The following is a 14,457-nucleotide window of genomic DNA, read 5'->3' as shown; positions in this document are numbered from 1 at the left end:
GTTAACAATTGTAGGAACACATTTGAAAACAAAGTCAGATTTCATAACATAAAACAGTAAATGATAAAACAAAATACATTTTGCACTATTGACCATTCCTTACATATTAAAATGCCAAATAGAAGGCAAAGCAGCCAAACTGTGAAATCTTTGCTGTGAGACTTTGAACATGAGTGTGAAAAAACACAAAACAAATAGTCTGTCTCTGCACCCCTTCTTTTTTACCTCTGTGATGTGTTTGAAAATGTCATGTTACACATTGCTTTTCAACTATACATCTAAGGTGTTTCTGGCATATGCACTATGCTTTAAGGGACTTGACTTCCTGGCGTATTGATTGCAATGGAAATTGTCAATAACTGTATTTGAAATATTGGAAATGCATGAGACAAAAATAGAAAATGTTCTATTTTGGTAAGCGCCACAAAGTCAGTGTACTACTTGAAAAACTTCTAACATAATTGAATAATTTTCATCTAAAATGTGTTGGTAATGTATGCATTCCTTCTGAATGGCTGATGAGAATGTAGAAAAAAAGACTTAGGCTATAAACAAGATTGTCTTCACAAGCCTGATGCTTAACTGAAGATGATCATATTTGGATTGTACATCTCCATAACTTTTTTACCTGTGTCTTGTGAGACTAGCAAAAGGGGTGCCAATTTTATAACCCATATTCTACAAAGTTTAGCTATATAGACAAAACACAACAATTTGAGATGTCTTTCAATGCATTTCTGACACTGTAGTATTTTATTGATTTTTATTTATTGTGTCAGGCAAGATGTTAATTGGAGTGTTTCATTTTTCACACTTCTGGGGATTTCTGTGCCAAGGCATTTAAATGGGTAACTCAGTCTTAGAAAGGTTGAAAATAAGTTCTTGCTTCCATTGTGCTCTAATTATATAACCATTATGGTTTTAGAAAAATGTTTTACAAAGCCTCCACCACACCAGCATCCAAAGGGATGCACTGAGATTAATCACCTCCTTCTTCACTGGAAGCACCCAAATGATCCACCCCCCACCTTTCACATCTAAACCCAAGTAGATCACCTGCGGTGTCCTCCAGAGCTCATCCCTCAACCTCACTCTCTTCAATGCATATATTACCCCACTGGTCCACTGTAGCAAGCTCAAATGAAGTAAGAGCGAGTCCTTCTTTGAGTAAATAATCCAGTTTATTGAAGAACAAAACTCCACCCGTTCATGAAGCGTCTGATCCGTGGTAAGCCAACGGTGACAATGGCCAACCGCAGAACAGGCGTCCATGCGCAAGTGTAACCATTTAATTATCAACATGTTTATTACATGTGCCACAGCGTGAGCAAAATAAATAATTTCTTGCGTGGGTGCGGGTGGAGCGATTTCCCGATCATCGCCAAATGTAGCAAGCTCAAATGAAGTAAGAGTGAGTCCTTCTTTGAGTAAATAATCCAGTTTATTGAAGAACAAAACTCTACCCGTTCATGAAGTGTCTGATCTGTGGTAAGCCAACGGTGACAATGGCCAACCGCAGACCAGGCTTCCATGCGCGGGTGTAACCATTTAATTATCAACATGTTTATTACACGTGCAATAGGGCAAGCATACATCGCGCGATGCATGCCATTAGAATTACACTACATCCACATGATCAGATCCCATGGTGTCAACATAATTTCCCACGCAAATGACACCCAGCTTGTCCTCTCACTCACCGACGACCCCACCACCACCAGAGAAAACTTCCACAGATGAATGACAAACATTGCCGACTGGATGAAGAACAACTGCCTGCAGCTGAACACAGACAAGACGGAAGTATTGATCATTGGCACCAGCAGCAATACATCGAATGACTCCTGGTGGTCATCGGATCTAGGACCCTTACCCACTCCCTCCGACCATGCCAGAAACCTCGGAATCATCATTAAAATCAAGCTCACCATGTAATCACAGACCCACACCGTCTCCTCAGCCTACTTCATCACTCTGTGTGCTACATAAGCCGAATGGACTACAGCAATGCCCTCCATGTTGGAATTGCCACACACCTCCTACAGAGACTTCAGATATTACAGAATGACACATCCTTGGCCTTCCCCAATGAGCCCTCATCACACTCCACTCAAGAAGCTCCCCTGGCTCCCCCGTGCCATTTCAAGCTGCTGCGCCACGCACACGAGGCATTGAACAACAAGGACCCACCTACAATAACCATTGCCGAACTTCCACTAACCATTGAGAAGACTACCCTCCACCTTCTTCACTTGCCTATACTCCCCACATCTACCAAAGCAGAAGTCAAGGAAGCTCCTTCTCCCACATTGCAGCAAAGAACTGGAGCTGCCTCCCTATGCACCTCCGAACCATCATCTCTACTTCCAGAATTCTCCAATGGCCCTCAAGACCTAACTGTTAGAATAAGCCTCTGGGACCTGCAAGTGTCTGGATACCCTATCGGGTGAATAGCCATGCTTTATAAATACTGATTGATTGACTGATTGAAAGCAAGAGTAAAAACAAGTGCCTCAGTCCTCCTGGATAGTGATTACACATTACCAATCACAGAAATGTTAGTAATGACAGTGTCTCTTACAGCTTGAGTGAGATTCAGAAAATTGAAATTCCTCCATTTAAATAAAATCCTCTAAATCGGTTATGGTTTGCACTAGTCTGTGTGTCATCAACACACTCTTTTTGAGAACCAGACCAGTTGCACTATATTATTCCAGTGAGCAAGTCCAGATTGTAACACTTTTGAGGCATGCACTAGTTGTCGAAATGAGCAAGCACTGCTAACACTCACTTCACAGAAATACGGAGCAGCCATTTTCTTATTACACATAAAATAGCTTTACACACTCCTGCAATGGACTTTTGTAAATAAACTTACTATTTATATCCCCTTAATTTGTTCTCCTGCAGTTCGTTGGTGGTTTGCTAATTTTACTTGGTATTCTGAATGAAAGTATTCTTCCAGATAATTTGCTTTACCTCCTGTACACTTTGATCTATAAGAGATGACAAAGCCCTTTCTGGTGCCGTTCCAGATACACCATTTTGTATTAATGCAGTAGATTTCCATAATACATTTAAGGATACACTGTTGAAGCAAAATGTAAGCAAATTCATGAGCTAGAGAAATTCCATGTTGATGCAAAAGACATGCTTTTATATTCTTTCAACTAGAGGAGGCGCTTACTGCTTGAGAAAATGGGTTCCCAGAAAAATGCAAGGTAGAGCTTCATATGAAGGAAGAAAAAGCTTTTCAGCAAATGGGTACACAGGGATAAAAGTATGTAAGACAGATCTTTGAAATGTTTTGCTTATGTAAAAAACAAATAGAAATTAGCAAAAACGAAAAAGGCTTTGTCATCATAAGCAGCAACATTTACTTTCAAAATATGACAAGGGAAATGTTTGTGATGGCAGTTCCTAGCATGAGAAATGATACTGAATTTCCTCTCAGAATACGGATGAATATAAGCCCATTGTGCCACCCCGTGGTAGTTTTTATTTATGTGCTGGTGGCGCAGTGTGCCTGCCCATATTCAAAAGGCCTCATAAAGCCACCGTGCGCAGCATTTCATGGCCTTGTAAATATTGCCCCCTTTCACATATTACTTTGCATAAAAGGGGTCTACCATGGGTGGTGCTGTGGGCTTTCCCATGCAACATTCATGAAACCTTGTGCATTCCCAGATTTACAAAGTTTTGTAAACCTGAGAATACGTCAGATTCCTAAGCCTCCTAAGGGGAGGAGCAAGAGCAGTGCAACAAGGAGAAATTCCTTTATTTCGCCTTGTTTTCCTTTTTCTCTGCATGCATTGAAAGAAGAAAACACCAAGCAAGGTGTCCCCTGCTGCACAAAACAATCACCCCTGTAATGCAGATACTCTTGCACCATGTCGCAAAGGGGCCTGAGTTGGTGCCTGGCATCCCATTGTGCGCCAGTGCAGAGGAAAAGGACAGGAATGTGTCATATCTTGAAGATATGGCACATTCCTGCCCTTTTATTTTGCCGCACAGCAGTGCAGCAGGAAGGCTGGCTGTGCTTCAATGCATCAAGGTATTCTAAATGAGGCCTCAATCTTTGCCACATATGCAAGTGTTTCAACACCCTATGATGACGTTGACTTGATACGTAATAAGGACGGAGTGCGGATTAGAAAGAGAGTTGGGTTCTTGACAGTATGAAAGAGAATGAGTGACATACTTTGTTCTGCAAAAGATGCAGTAAGTTGTAAAATCTGTTAGTAGTAGATTTAGGGGATACTTAATGCCGACTTTATAGACTACATTTGAATATCCATCTACCATGTTATTACAGGGCTCTTCTTATTGATTTGAACTAACACTATCACTCTCACAGTATTCTTTATGATTATCTCTCTTGCTTTGTTTCTCTGTGATTCTAACTAGTCTCACACAAAAGTTGACATCCTTTTGATCTTTCCTCATGATAGATGAAAGTTAACTTTTATAATTACAGCATTCTCACAAATATTCTACGGAAGTAATAGCTCTTTCAATCTAATTCTCATCTACAAATATGATTTCCAAATCTCTGACTTTAAGAAGTACTGTCAGGTCTGATTTTCCTCATGAGTATTACATAGCTGATGTTAATGGTCAGGTGTTTCTAGATACCTCCTAAACCCTCAATCGCTCACTACTGGCTATGTTCCATTGTTGGCTTCTTTGCACAATGACTTGTTCAGTCCACATATTTGAATGTGACATGGATAATTCAATAGCCCCAGATGATTGTACATTTGCCCAGGTAGACCTGGGGATTACAGTTTTGCTTTTCTTGCACATGCAATGTTTACAGCATTTATGTTTTATACACTATTGTGTGTGCATGCTACTGCTTCTGTGTGTATGTTTCTGCCATGCATTGTGAAGTCCTAGATCAGAAATGTAAACGCTGTTTCTGTATATGGGAAAGCATGACATCCTACAATGCCAGGGAATAGTGTAACACCATTAGCTCTGGTCCACTCAATTTGCTGTCAGGACACTGACTTTTCAAAGCCTGGACATCTCAGATGTAGGCTAGTGGGGAGGTGCAAATAACAGCGCGCATATGTGAAATCATTCTGCACACAGAAGAAATTCTGAGAAAGTGATAGAAAGATTGAGAAAGTGAGAAAGAGTGTTATCAATAATTGTAAATGTTGCAATCCTCTATGGAAGAACTAATACAAATTGTAAATGGTGTGGTCTATCCATACATGCCACTAAACAGTGAAAATGATCCTTTGCTGTTTGGGAGAACTATTAACATTAACATTATGGCATGCTGTTTGTAAGATTATTTGAAGAAATGATAGCCACGCTATTAAAAATGTCACAATGTGAATCCCTTATGAAATGTTCATATTTCCTCAGAACAAGGGAAATGTAATATGGAAACACCTCATTACTAGAATTTGAGATGCTTAAGTGTAAGAAAATACATTTTTTTTAAATTAATTTTAAAGTCCCCTAATGTGTCTAAAAAGGTCTTCCTAGTATGGCATTCTTTTCATGTGGGCCAAAGCCATAGCCATGGTCATAGTCAATGTTACTCAGTTTTATGCAATGTAGTTAAGCAGCGAAAGTGGATTCACTCTTTTAAGATACAGTGTTGTTTCACTCTTTCCATGCGCTGACGCACCTTAGGCTGCCTTGCCCCAATGCATGCACCCTTGCTCCATTGTGCACCATAGAGCAATGATGTGTGCATTATATTTAGCATTGCTTTTAAACTGGAAGGTGTAAGAAAATGAATTAATTAAAGTGGATGATAGTCCACTTCAGTGGATGGTAGTCCAAAGTCACTAACCTGTTAGGTGCAGTTTGGCTTTCAATAATTTAAACCTGAGTTAAACCCCTCATAGCTAAGGCATAGTGCAGACAGGCTTAATTTAGGGGAAAAGTGTGAAGCATATAGAAGTACCAAAACAAATAAAAAGTCAATGACACAACACAATGAAAATCCCCCTGGAATTTATAAAAAGAGAAAAAAGATTTAAGAAGCAACATTACACCAAAGTGTCAAATATCCAAGAAAGGGATATGAATTTTTAAAGTTTAAGTGGAAAAAGTGCGAAGACAAATAAAGCTCCCAATGTAAGTCAAGAGTTGCGGTTGACCAGGATCAAGGTGCAATTTCAAACTGAAAGCAATGGAGTCTGAATCTTACACACTAAGTGGATTGGTGCCGGTGAAAGTCTGGAAGTTAAAAAGTCCCAAAAATGACCTTTGTCACTCTCCTAAACAAAAGCATTGTGATTTCTTGTAAGTCTTAAAGCAGAATGAGAGTTTTTGTGAATTTTTTACAAGAATCTCAGGGCCTGATTATAAGTTTGGTGGTCTGACCGCCGTACCGCCACGGATGTGGTCTGAAGAAGACTGATGCAGCAGCGGACTCCCGCCTGCCGTATTTTGATGTTCCCGATGGGTCAGCGGCAGTCTTTCTGATAGTGGTGAATGGTTTTTCATATTTGTTGATGCATGTGTTTATATTTTGACTGCACCGGTGTCGACTATTCACATATGCATGACACATGAAAAATTACCTACTACCATTGCTGTAGTCTGGACAATGTGTGCCCAGTCCAGTCAGTGGGTAGATAGTACAAAACGGAAATACCTGGATTTCTGCACCAAATGGGTCTTTTATTTTTTGGGGGGTCAAGATGCTGCTGTGAAGGGGGAACATGGAGAAAGCGATTCTTGTCAGAGACTAAAGGGAAGAAACCGAAATAGGTGATTATGTGCCAACAAACCATTCGATCCTGCAGACTCAAAGTAGGTGGTCCCACCGCTATGGTCGGTGTGTTAGAAAGACAACTCATAATTCAGATGGAGGTGAAACTTCTCTGGAGCATCCTATAACAGCTGCTTTCCCCTGACCCCCGTCGAGGTGGTCTGCAAATGGCCGTCGGTGGTCCTCCAGCGGTCTTTCATTCTGAAATTCAATAACTACATAATACGGCGGGTGGACTGCCTAGTCGGTGGAGGTGAATCCGATGCCACGGTGGCGGTCGGACCACCAAACACACAAGCAGGTCCTTAGTGTCTTTTCAGAAGTGCAGGTATCTTTGAGTGGGACAAATCTGAAATTCAGTCAATAATGTGGACTTGCCGGTTGGATACTTTTTCCAACAAGTTCCACTAGAGCTCTGGAGAAAAGTCTTCAAACCTTTTCAAGCTTTCTTCTGGTGCCCACACAATCAGAGGGGTAAACCTATAAGGCCCTCAGCACCCCAGATGAGACAAACTCAAACAGAGAAGTCAGAGGAATCATTATTTAGAAGCAAATAGTTCAGTGATGTGTTTACATTGATTGCATGAAAAGTGTTGGTGATGTCTGGAATGAGATTTTGAATAAGGTTAATTTTCAAATTGAAAGAAAATTGCATATGCTTATTGTTGGAAGATTCATAATGAATTTCATTGATTTTGGAAGAAGGTAATTACTGTCAGGTTCCAAGAGTAAAGCACCGAGCATTTTTTTCTAGATTAAGGAGATTACCATTTAAGATATTGGTTAAGCAGAAGAACAAAAATGTCCAGTAAGTTCTGAACTAACACTAACAAAGTGGCTTATGAAAGATATATAGCCCAACCCCTCACTGCGTATAGAAGAGAATAGAGCATTGTCCAAAATTATAGAGTTTATGTAACACAGTTAAGCAACCAAGGATATCGCTCTTCTAGTGTGTGGTTCACCTGTTAGCCAAGCCAATATACTGATCCCAAGCTAAGGATTTTGCATGACCCTCCCTTCTTGTCCACTTCAAATATTTTCAAATGTTCCCACCCTCAATGTTTATCATAGTTTTTCTTACTTTGATTTTTGTTTACCTAGCAGATTTTTCAGGTATTTCCCTTTGGTTTTGATACTCTGTGAATTGTACACATTTTACATATATTTGGCTGTCTCATTTATGTATTGGTTTTAAATATGGGATTACAGCTGCCAAATTGTGACTAAACTGTGTCAACCTTTCACCTGTTATCTTAATAATTTTAATGTAGTTATGTATGGATTAATGTGAAACCTTCTGAGTGTTTTGCAACAGATTAACACAATGAGCCCAACCGAGAAATCAATGGATGATTTAATTTGCAAATGTCCCTAGAACAACAGGTTTCAAATATGATAAAGTATTATCTTTCTCCTCAAGAATTTGCCCCACTTTACTCAGTTGCAAAGCGGATATCATATCAGTGAAAGCACCATTTGCGCTCAAGGTAGTTTAGAAACATAGGACTGAAAGATAACAATTTACTGGTGTAGTCTACCCATTCTGGAGTTGATGCTGTTCTGTAGGCATGTGTACCTTTTCAGAAGACTCTCCCAGAATCAATGTACTACTCTAAGCGGAGTGTGCCATTGTCCCATTTCAAACAATAGCTTGAAGGACTCATATAGAACTATGGGATTTGAAGCTTGTTAATGGTCTTATTTAGATGGCCGAGATAATGTAATACAGAAGTGATAGCCTCATCAATGTAACACACTTTCTAGAGTCATTTGCATTATAGTAAAATGTTATTATAATATTCATATTGACAGTAAACATCTAGATAGCAACTTCTCAGGTCACCAAATGTATTCACAATTTGATCAATTACATGTTTCCACCTTTCTACTCTCCTTTGTGCCAGATTATTATCACGGACCTTAGTTAGGGGTAGATAGCGGTAGCCCTGTTAAGGAAGAGATAAGATTCAAAGTTGTGATGTCATCATGGGTCAAATGGTGATTGATGTCTGTTTTGCTCTGTTAGTCATTTCACTGAATCAACGAAAGTGCTATATGCCAAACTGGAGGAACAGCATCAGTATTGTTGAAGAAAGCAGATGTAAGCAAAAATGAAGAAAGAAATGATTTCATTGGCAGTAATGGAAATAACAAATTGCCAACAGCCGGAATTTCATTGAAGGCATACTTAAAATACTTTTGGACAAAGGGTGAATTTAAATCTATGTGAATGCTTATCTTGTTGCAGATGGAATTGTGTGGTACTAAGGTTCGCTCAGTAACAATGCTGAGTGCATCTGTTGAGGCCTTATGTGAAGACTATAGTCAGCATGCTTTTTCAAGATGACACTCGGGCTGAAGCCATTTGTACAATGAATATGCTGATGAAACAGCTTTGAACATGGTGCAATTTACTTCTTGTGTGGATGTTGTTGTGAATGTGATTATCCATTGAAGGCCTAAATGATATGATTGGAAACTAAACTTGTACAACAGGAAGAGCATGGTAGTAAATGTGTAATCTTGCCTAGGATCTTTCTCCAAGAAAAGTCTGTGTTTGAGAGAACTACTTTGTTTCTCTGTTCATGAAATGTGAAGCGTTTTATACTGCTTAAACATTCTTAATATGGGCACTAAAGCCATGTTTCACGTTTCAGAGTGGAAACGCACAACACACTAATTTCTCTTTAAATGCATTTCACTCACCATGGTGGCTAAGTGTTACCCTAAGGAGGTAGTTGAGAAAGCATCTTTGCTTAAGGATGTATTTAAGTTAAGTTTGATCTCTTACTGCTTTTGCTATGACTAGGCATGACCTTTTAGATTTATAGGTGATATTTTGTTGTAAGTCTGTTGATAAGCAATATTAATCACATCTGCTGTGCAAAGACTCCAGCCAGCAGGTTTTTAAGATGAGGTCACCACAGCTAATGCAATTTATACAATAGATATGCTAGAAAAACTGCTTTTAACATGATGTAACTTCCATTGCATGTGTGAATCTGATTGTCCATCAAAAGGAGATATGACAGCATAATATTGTGCACTAGGAAGAGCCTGGGTGCCCTAAAATATAAGGACATCTTCTTTCTCTTTACCTATGTAATATAAAGCATCTGATACTGGTACCAGGTCTCTGACATGATGGTCATCATCATGCATCAGTTTGCAAAATGCATCCTAATGATACATCTATTTCTCTTGTAATGTAATTCAGTAACAGTGTTGGCTTGGGCCAAAACACCATATGTAATGGTGAACAAAGTTATCCTTTCTTACTGTACAATACATGTCAATGTGTTCCCCGACAACTCCTAGTATGGCTTTTTATCTAGTGCATAGTTCTGTACTATCCTTTTAACTTTAAAGCTTTGTTTGCTGCAAATAAATATACTGGCTTGATCCCTTTAAAAGCTTTCATTGAAAAAGCAAGAATCTACAATTCTGACTTGTAATGTACCAGAGGAAACTGAATTGAATCAGAAGATTCAGCATCACATGCCTCCATGATTTATCTGAGTATATCCCAAACACTTATCATTTAGGGGCATATGTAGGTAATTTTCATTTTGCGATTCTCAAATTGCTATTTTTAGGGAATCGCAAGCATTAGAATACAACCAATCAAACTAAATATCACAAAGAAAACAAAAACTAGCAATTGGTGGGATATAACCATGAGTACATGGTGATTCATGACATGTATTAACTACTTTGTTGGTTTATGTAAGCAGTGAGGTCTCTCCCTCACCTGGTCCAGAGTAGGGACATTCAACAGATACAAGATAACTAATTTGTAACACCATTGTATGAGGAGCAAACACATTTCATTAGATATACCTAATCAGGCATACTCAACAGGAGAGCACTGTGCACACCACACCACACTAAGAAGCACTATATCAGTCACTCAGGACCAAAGGAAGATTTAATTAAATGGTTAATCCTACTGTATGTAATTCTGTAGAACAAAATCTCTCAAATTAATTATGTCTAACTGGAACAAATTGGTCTCCCTGCATTTCTGTACCGCAGACTACAGATAATCCAGAATGCAGTGGCCAGATTTTCTAGGAGAGTCCCTTGTTGCCATCACATCTCTCCACTTCTGAGACAGCTACACTGGCTCCCGGTGGAAAGGCACTTAAATTTAACGCTTTCCTACTGGCTTTCAGAGCTCTCTGAGGAGATGCCCCTCACTACTTGCTCACTACTTGTTGAACAGTTTAGCCCTGTATACGCAAGAGAGAGTACTTAGTTCTAATAACAGCTGCTTCATACAGATTTCAAAGTCACACCATGGAGATAGCTCCTTTACTGCTCTCACAGCTAAATTATGGAACAGCCTACCACCTGATCTGCAGTGGGCTGAGTCACTGGCCACTTTCAAAAGGAAACTAAAAACCTGGCTAGATGACTCACTTTAGCGTTCATGATATCTCGGCTAGCCTTCCATTGCCTGCTTGAGCACAGGGACACTTCTGTTTGAAGCAGCTGCATGCTTTATCAATTGATGATTAATTGATTGATTGATTGATTGATTGAAGTATTAACTCTAGCAAATCAAGCTGAAAAAAACGAATATCTGCACATTTTTAAAGAAACTCCCTTTAGGGATTAGGAACTAAAGGAGACCCACAATCTGTGAAAAACTGTCCCGTAGTTGTTAAACATCTTTTGTGCCATATGGAACCAGCAACGTTGTGGAATGCAGTAGAGAAAGTATTGAGTTTTCTGATTAATTTTAATAATGTTAAAACGTTTTATCCAATCACACTACATTTACTGATCATCTAAAATAGGCTTATAAACTTGGAAAAAAGCCACTTGTATTCGCCTCCACAGTTGATTAGACTTTATGCACCATGCCATTATCACATTTAGCATAAGAGACACCAAATACGTTGCCCCATAGCACCCCAATAAAACAATTTTGAGTCATCCAAAGGCCATCTTCCTCTTTCTTGAGGCAATTTAATGAACTGAATAACTCTTCTTGCTCTCTGGTATCCCCATATGAAGCTGACAAAGGCTGAGTAGAATTGTCGAAAAGAAAGAAATATAAATGATAAGACTAATTGCATAGAAAAAATGCATGAAATTTGGGAGTGTATGCATTTTCAGAATATTGCTTTACCTAACAAGACTATTCTGTAGGTGATTCTAGTGGCACATTTGAGATATACATTTTTATAACAAAATATCAAAGATTAGGTGATTCTTTTTATCCCAGTGCCACTTAAATCACTGCATGGGTTTCAGTTTTGACTTCACGATTATCCTACTACTCTAACCTGCAGTTAAGAAGAAGAATCTGAGTTCATTGGTATTCAACTGATACCCTTAAAAAATGTTTAATTGCGGTGCAAATTGTTTAGAATAACAGCTATATGTGTAAAGATTTACATAAATCTTAAAAACAACAAGATGAAATTGACACACATTTAAATCTGAAAGCTGCACTAGGCAGCCACAGTTATTAGTATAGATCACAAAAATACGTAAATGCAAGTTTTCTTTTAGCTAGAAGTGACATCGACAATGTTGAAACATGCAAAATACAATTTTGAAACTTGACCCTAATGTGACATACTTAAAAATGTTCATCATAACTGCAGAATGTTCCGGTTTAACAAATGTATTAAAGTTTAAGAAGAATCTGATTGTGAAAACTAAACTTCCTATTTACCCAATATTTCACATACTGCTTGAATAGAATAGTGGCACATTTTTTTCTTGTTTGTGTTAATGAAATACATTACGAAACAGTATTTTTAACAGTTGAAGTTTCTCTTCTTTGCATAGATAATTGTGTAAGTTAAGGAATGTTATCATTAGAAGGTTAACCTCATTGAATGCCAATGGGAACTTAGATCTATGAACCCAGAAGATGTGTACATAAGGTGTCTGTAACAAACTTTGAACTCACTCTCAGACAACTGCTCTTACCCAAATGGATCTGAGAAGGAGAGACCTGCTACACATTTTGCAGCATTATCTTTGCCTTTTACATTAGAGCGTGTTTCTAGTGCAGGCCCAACACACTCATTACACATAGTAATTCCTATAAACCCATTTTCCCAGGTCCCTTTTTGAGGGTTGTGGCGACTGCTGCTTCTGTTCTTTCTTTGGCTTATTACTGGTGCTTGATTTTGGCAGATTGCTACTGCACTGGGTGCTTTTTTTCGAAATATTGAGACTCAGCTGAGATTCATGAACTACTCTTTATGGGAAGTTCTGCTGGTTTATTCTGATTATGCTCTTTACTATCTCCCTCTTTTGCTCTGAACTCGAACTTTTCATGAGTTACACTAACTAAAATGTCTGATCCTGTTCTTTAGAATAGGGATTTTGTTTTTTTATGGAACATGTTCAATTCATTAGTTGATTACTTATTCCAACCAATCTTTTTGATGTGATTGTTGTAAACTTACTCGATTCATTGACTAATTTGAATAAAAAGAAAAAAAAGATACTACCTAATCTTTTAATGAGAAATAAAACTTTTAAAGCTATTTCAAACTCTAATCTTTGACTGAACTTAGATCTGTTATTGTGATTTAACCTATAATGGTGAAATAGCTCCTGGATCAGAATACAGTGGCAAAGATCCGTCACCTGAAGTGAGTTGTACTTAGAAGCTAGCAAGGAAACAGGGCTTAAACCTGAACTTGATGGTAAGAAAAGGTGTAGCCATAATATTTAAATGTTACCCCACCTCAGTGCTATCAACCCTGATACTTCTCCAAATGTAGAGCTAACATCAAAGGAATACAGCACTACTTTATCAGCATATGTAATAACTTTGATTTGCACTCCGTTGATTTTTAGGGTTTAGGGTTGTAAAATATTGTTCCTTATTTTTCCCTCATAAGGCTCTGAATAAATCACAAATACAAGTGGGGATATGGGACAGCACTTTTGTGTGTCTCAGATAATCTGAATTGTATCAGAGATATGACCAGTTGTTTAATTCTGGCCCGTGGATATCTGTAGAACACCTATATCCATCCAAGAAGTATTTTGGCAAATCCCATTATTCACATCACAGCCCATAACAAAGCCCAAGAGAGTTTATCAAAATGCCTTCTCAGCATTCTACCGGCCTGTTTATGCAGCATCAACAATAAAATGGAAGTATTTATGTGTATAGTGGTGTCACGTCCTGGTATGAAATTATGCTAATGGTGTTTGTGCAAGTGCATCAATAACAGATGATTAGCCTGTTCAAACATCTTTGCATATATTTTAGCATCTGTATTGATTAGGGAAATAGGCTAGTATGATTCTTTCCCATCTGTATGTTTCACCTCGTAAAGACATGGTTATATTAATAGAGTTCCAGTGGATTTCCGAATTCCTTGTTTCATTTAGAAATTAATTGACCCCACTCATTATCTGTCAGCCAGCGTTTTCACTGCATTATTTTCATGAAGGTTAACTGGTGCATTATTGACTGTGCTTTTGAAACATGCATGCCTCTATCCTTCCTAATGCTTATCCCCTTTTGATTAATATTCTGCGCCTCCATTTTTCCATAAAATCTTCAAGCAACTCCCACCATATTGACTGGTAACTGCATTCATTGTAATTGTAGTTTAGAAGTGTTTTTCCTTTGGGCTAACAACCAATCTCAAGCACTTTCTATAATGCTGGTGAACCATCCCATCCCCAGCTTAGTAGGCACAATATTAGGAGTGTGTGAAGTTGTA

Source organism: Lissotriton helveticus, chromosome 1_1 (assembly GCF_964261635.1).
Source record: "Lissotriton helveticus chromosome 1_1, aLisHel1.1, whole genome shotgun sequence".
Classification (NCBI taxonomy): Eukaryota; Metazoa; Chordata; class Amphibia; order Caudata; family Salamandridae; genus Lissotriton; species Lissotriton helveticus.
The sequence above is the reverse complement of the archived record's forward strand: the minus strand, read 5'-3'. Positions refer to the sequence as shown.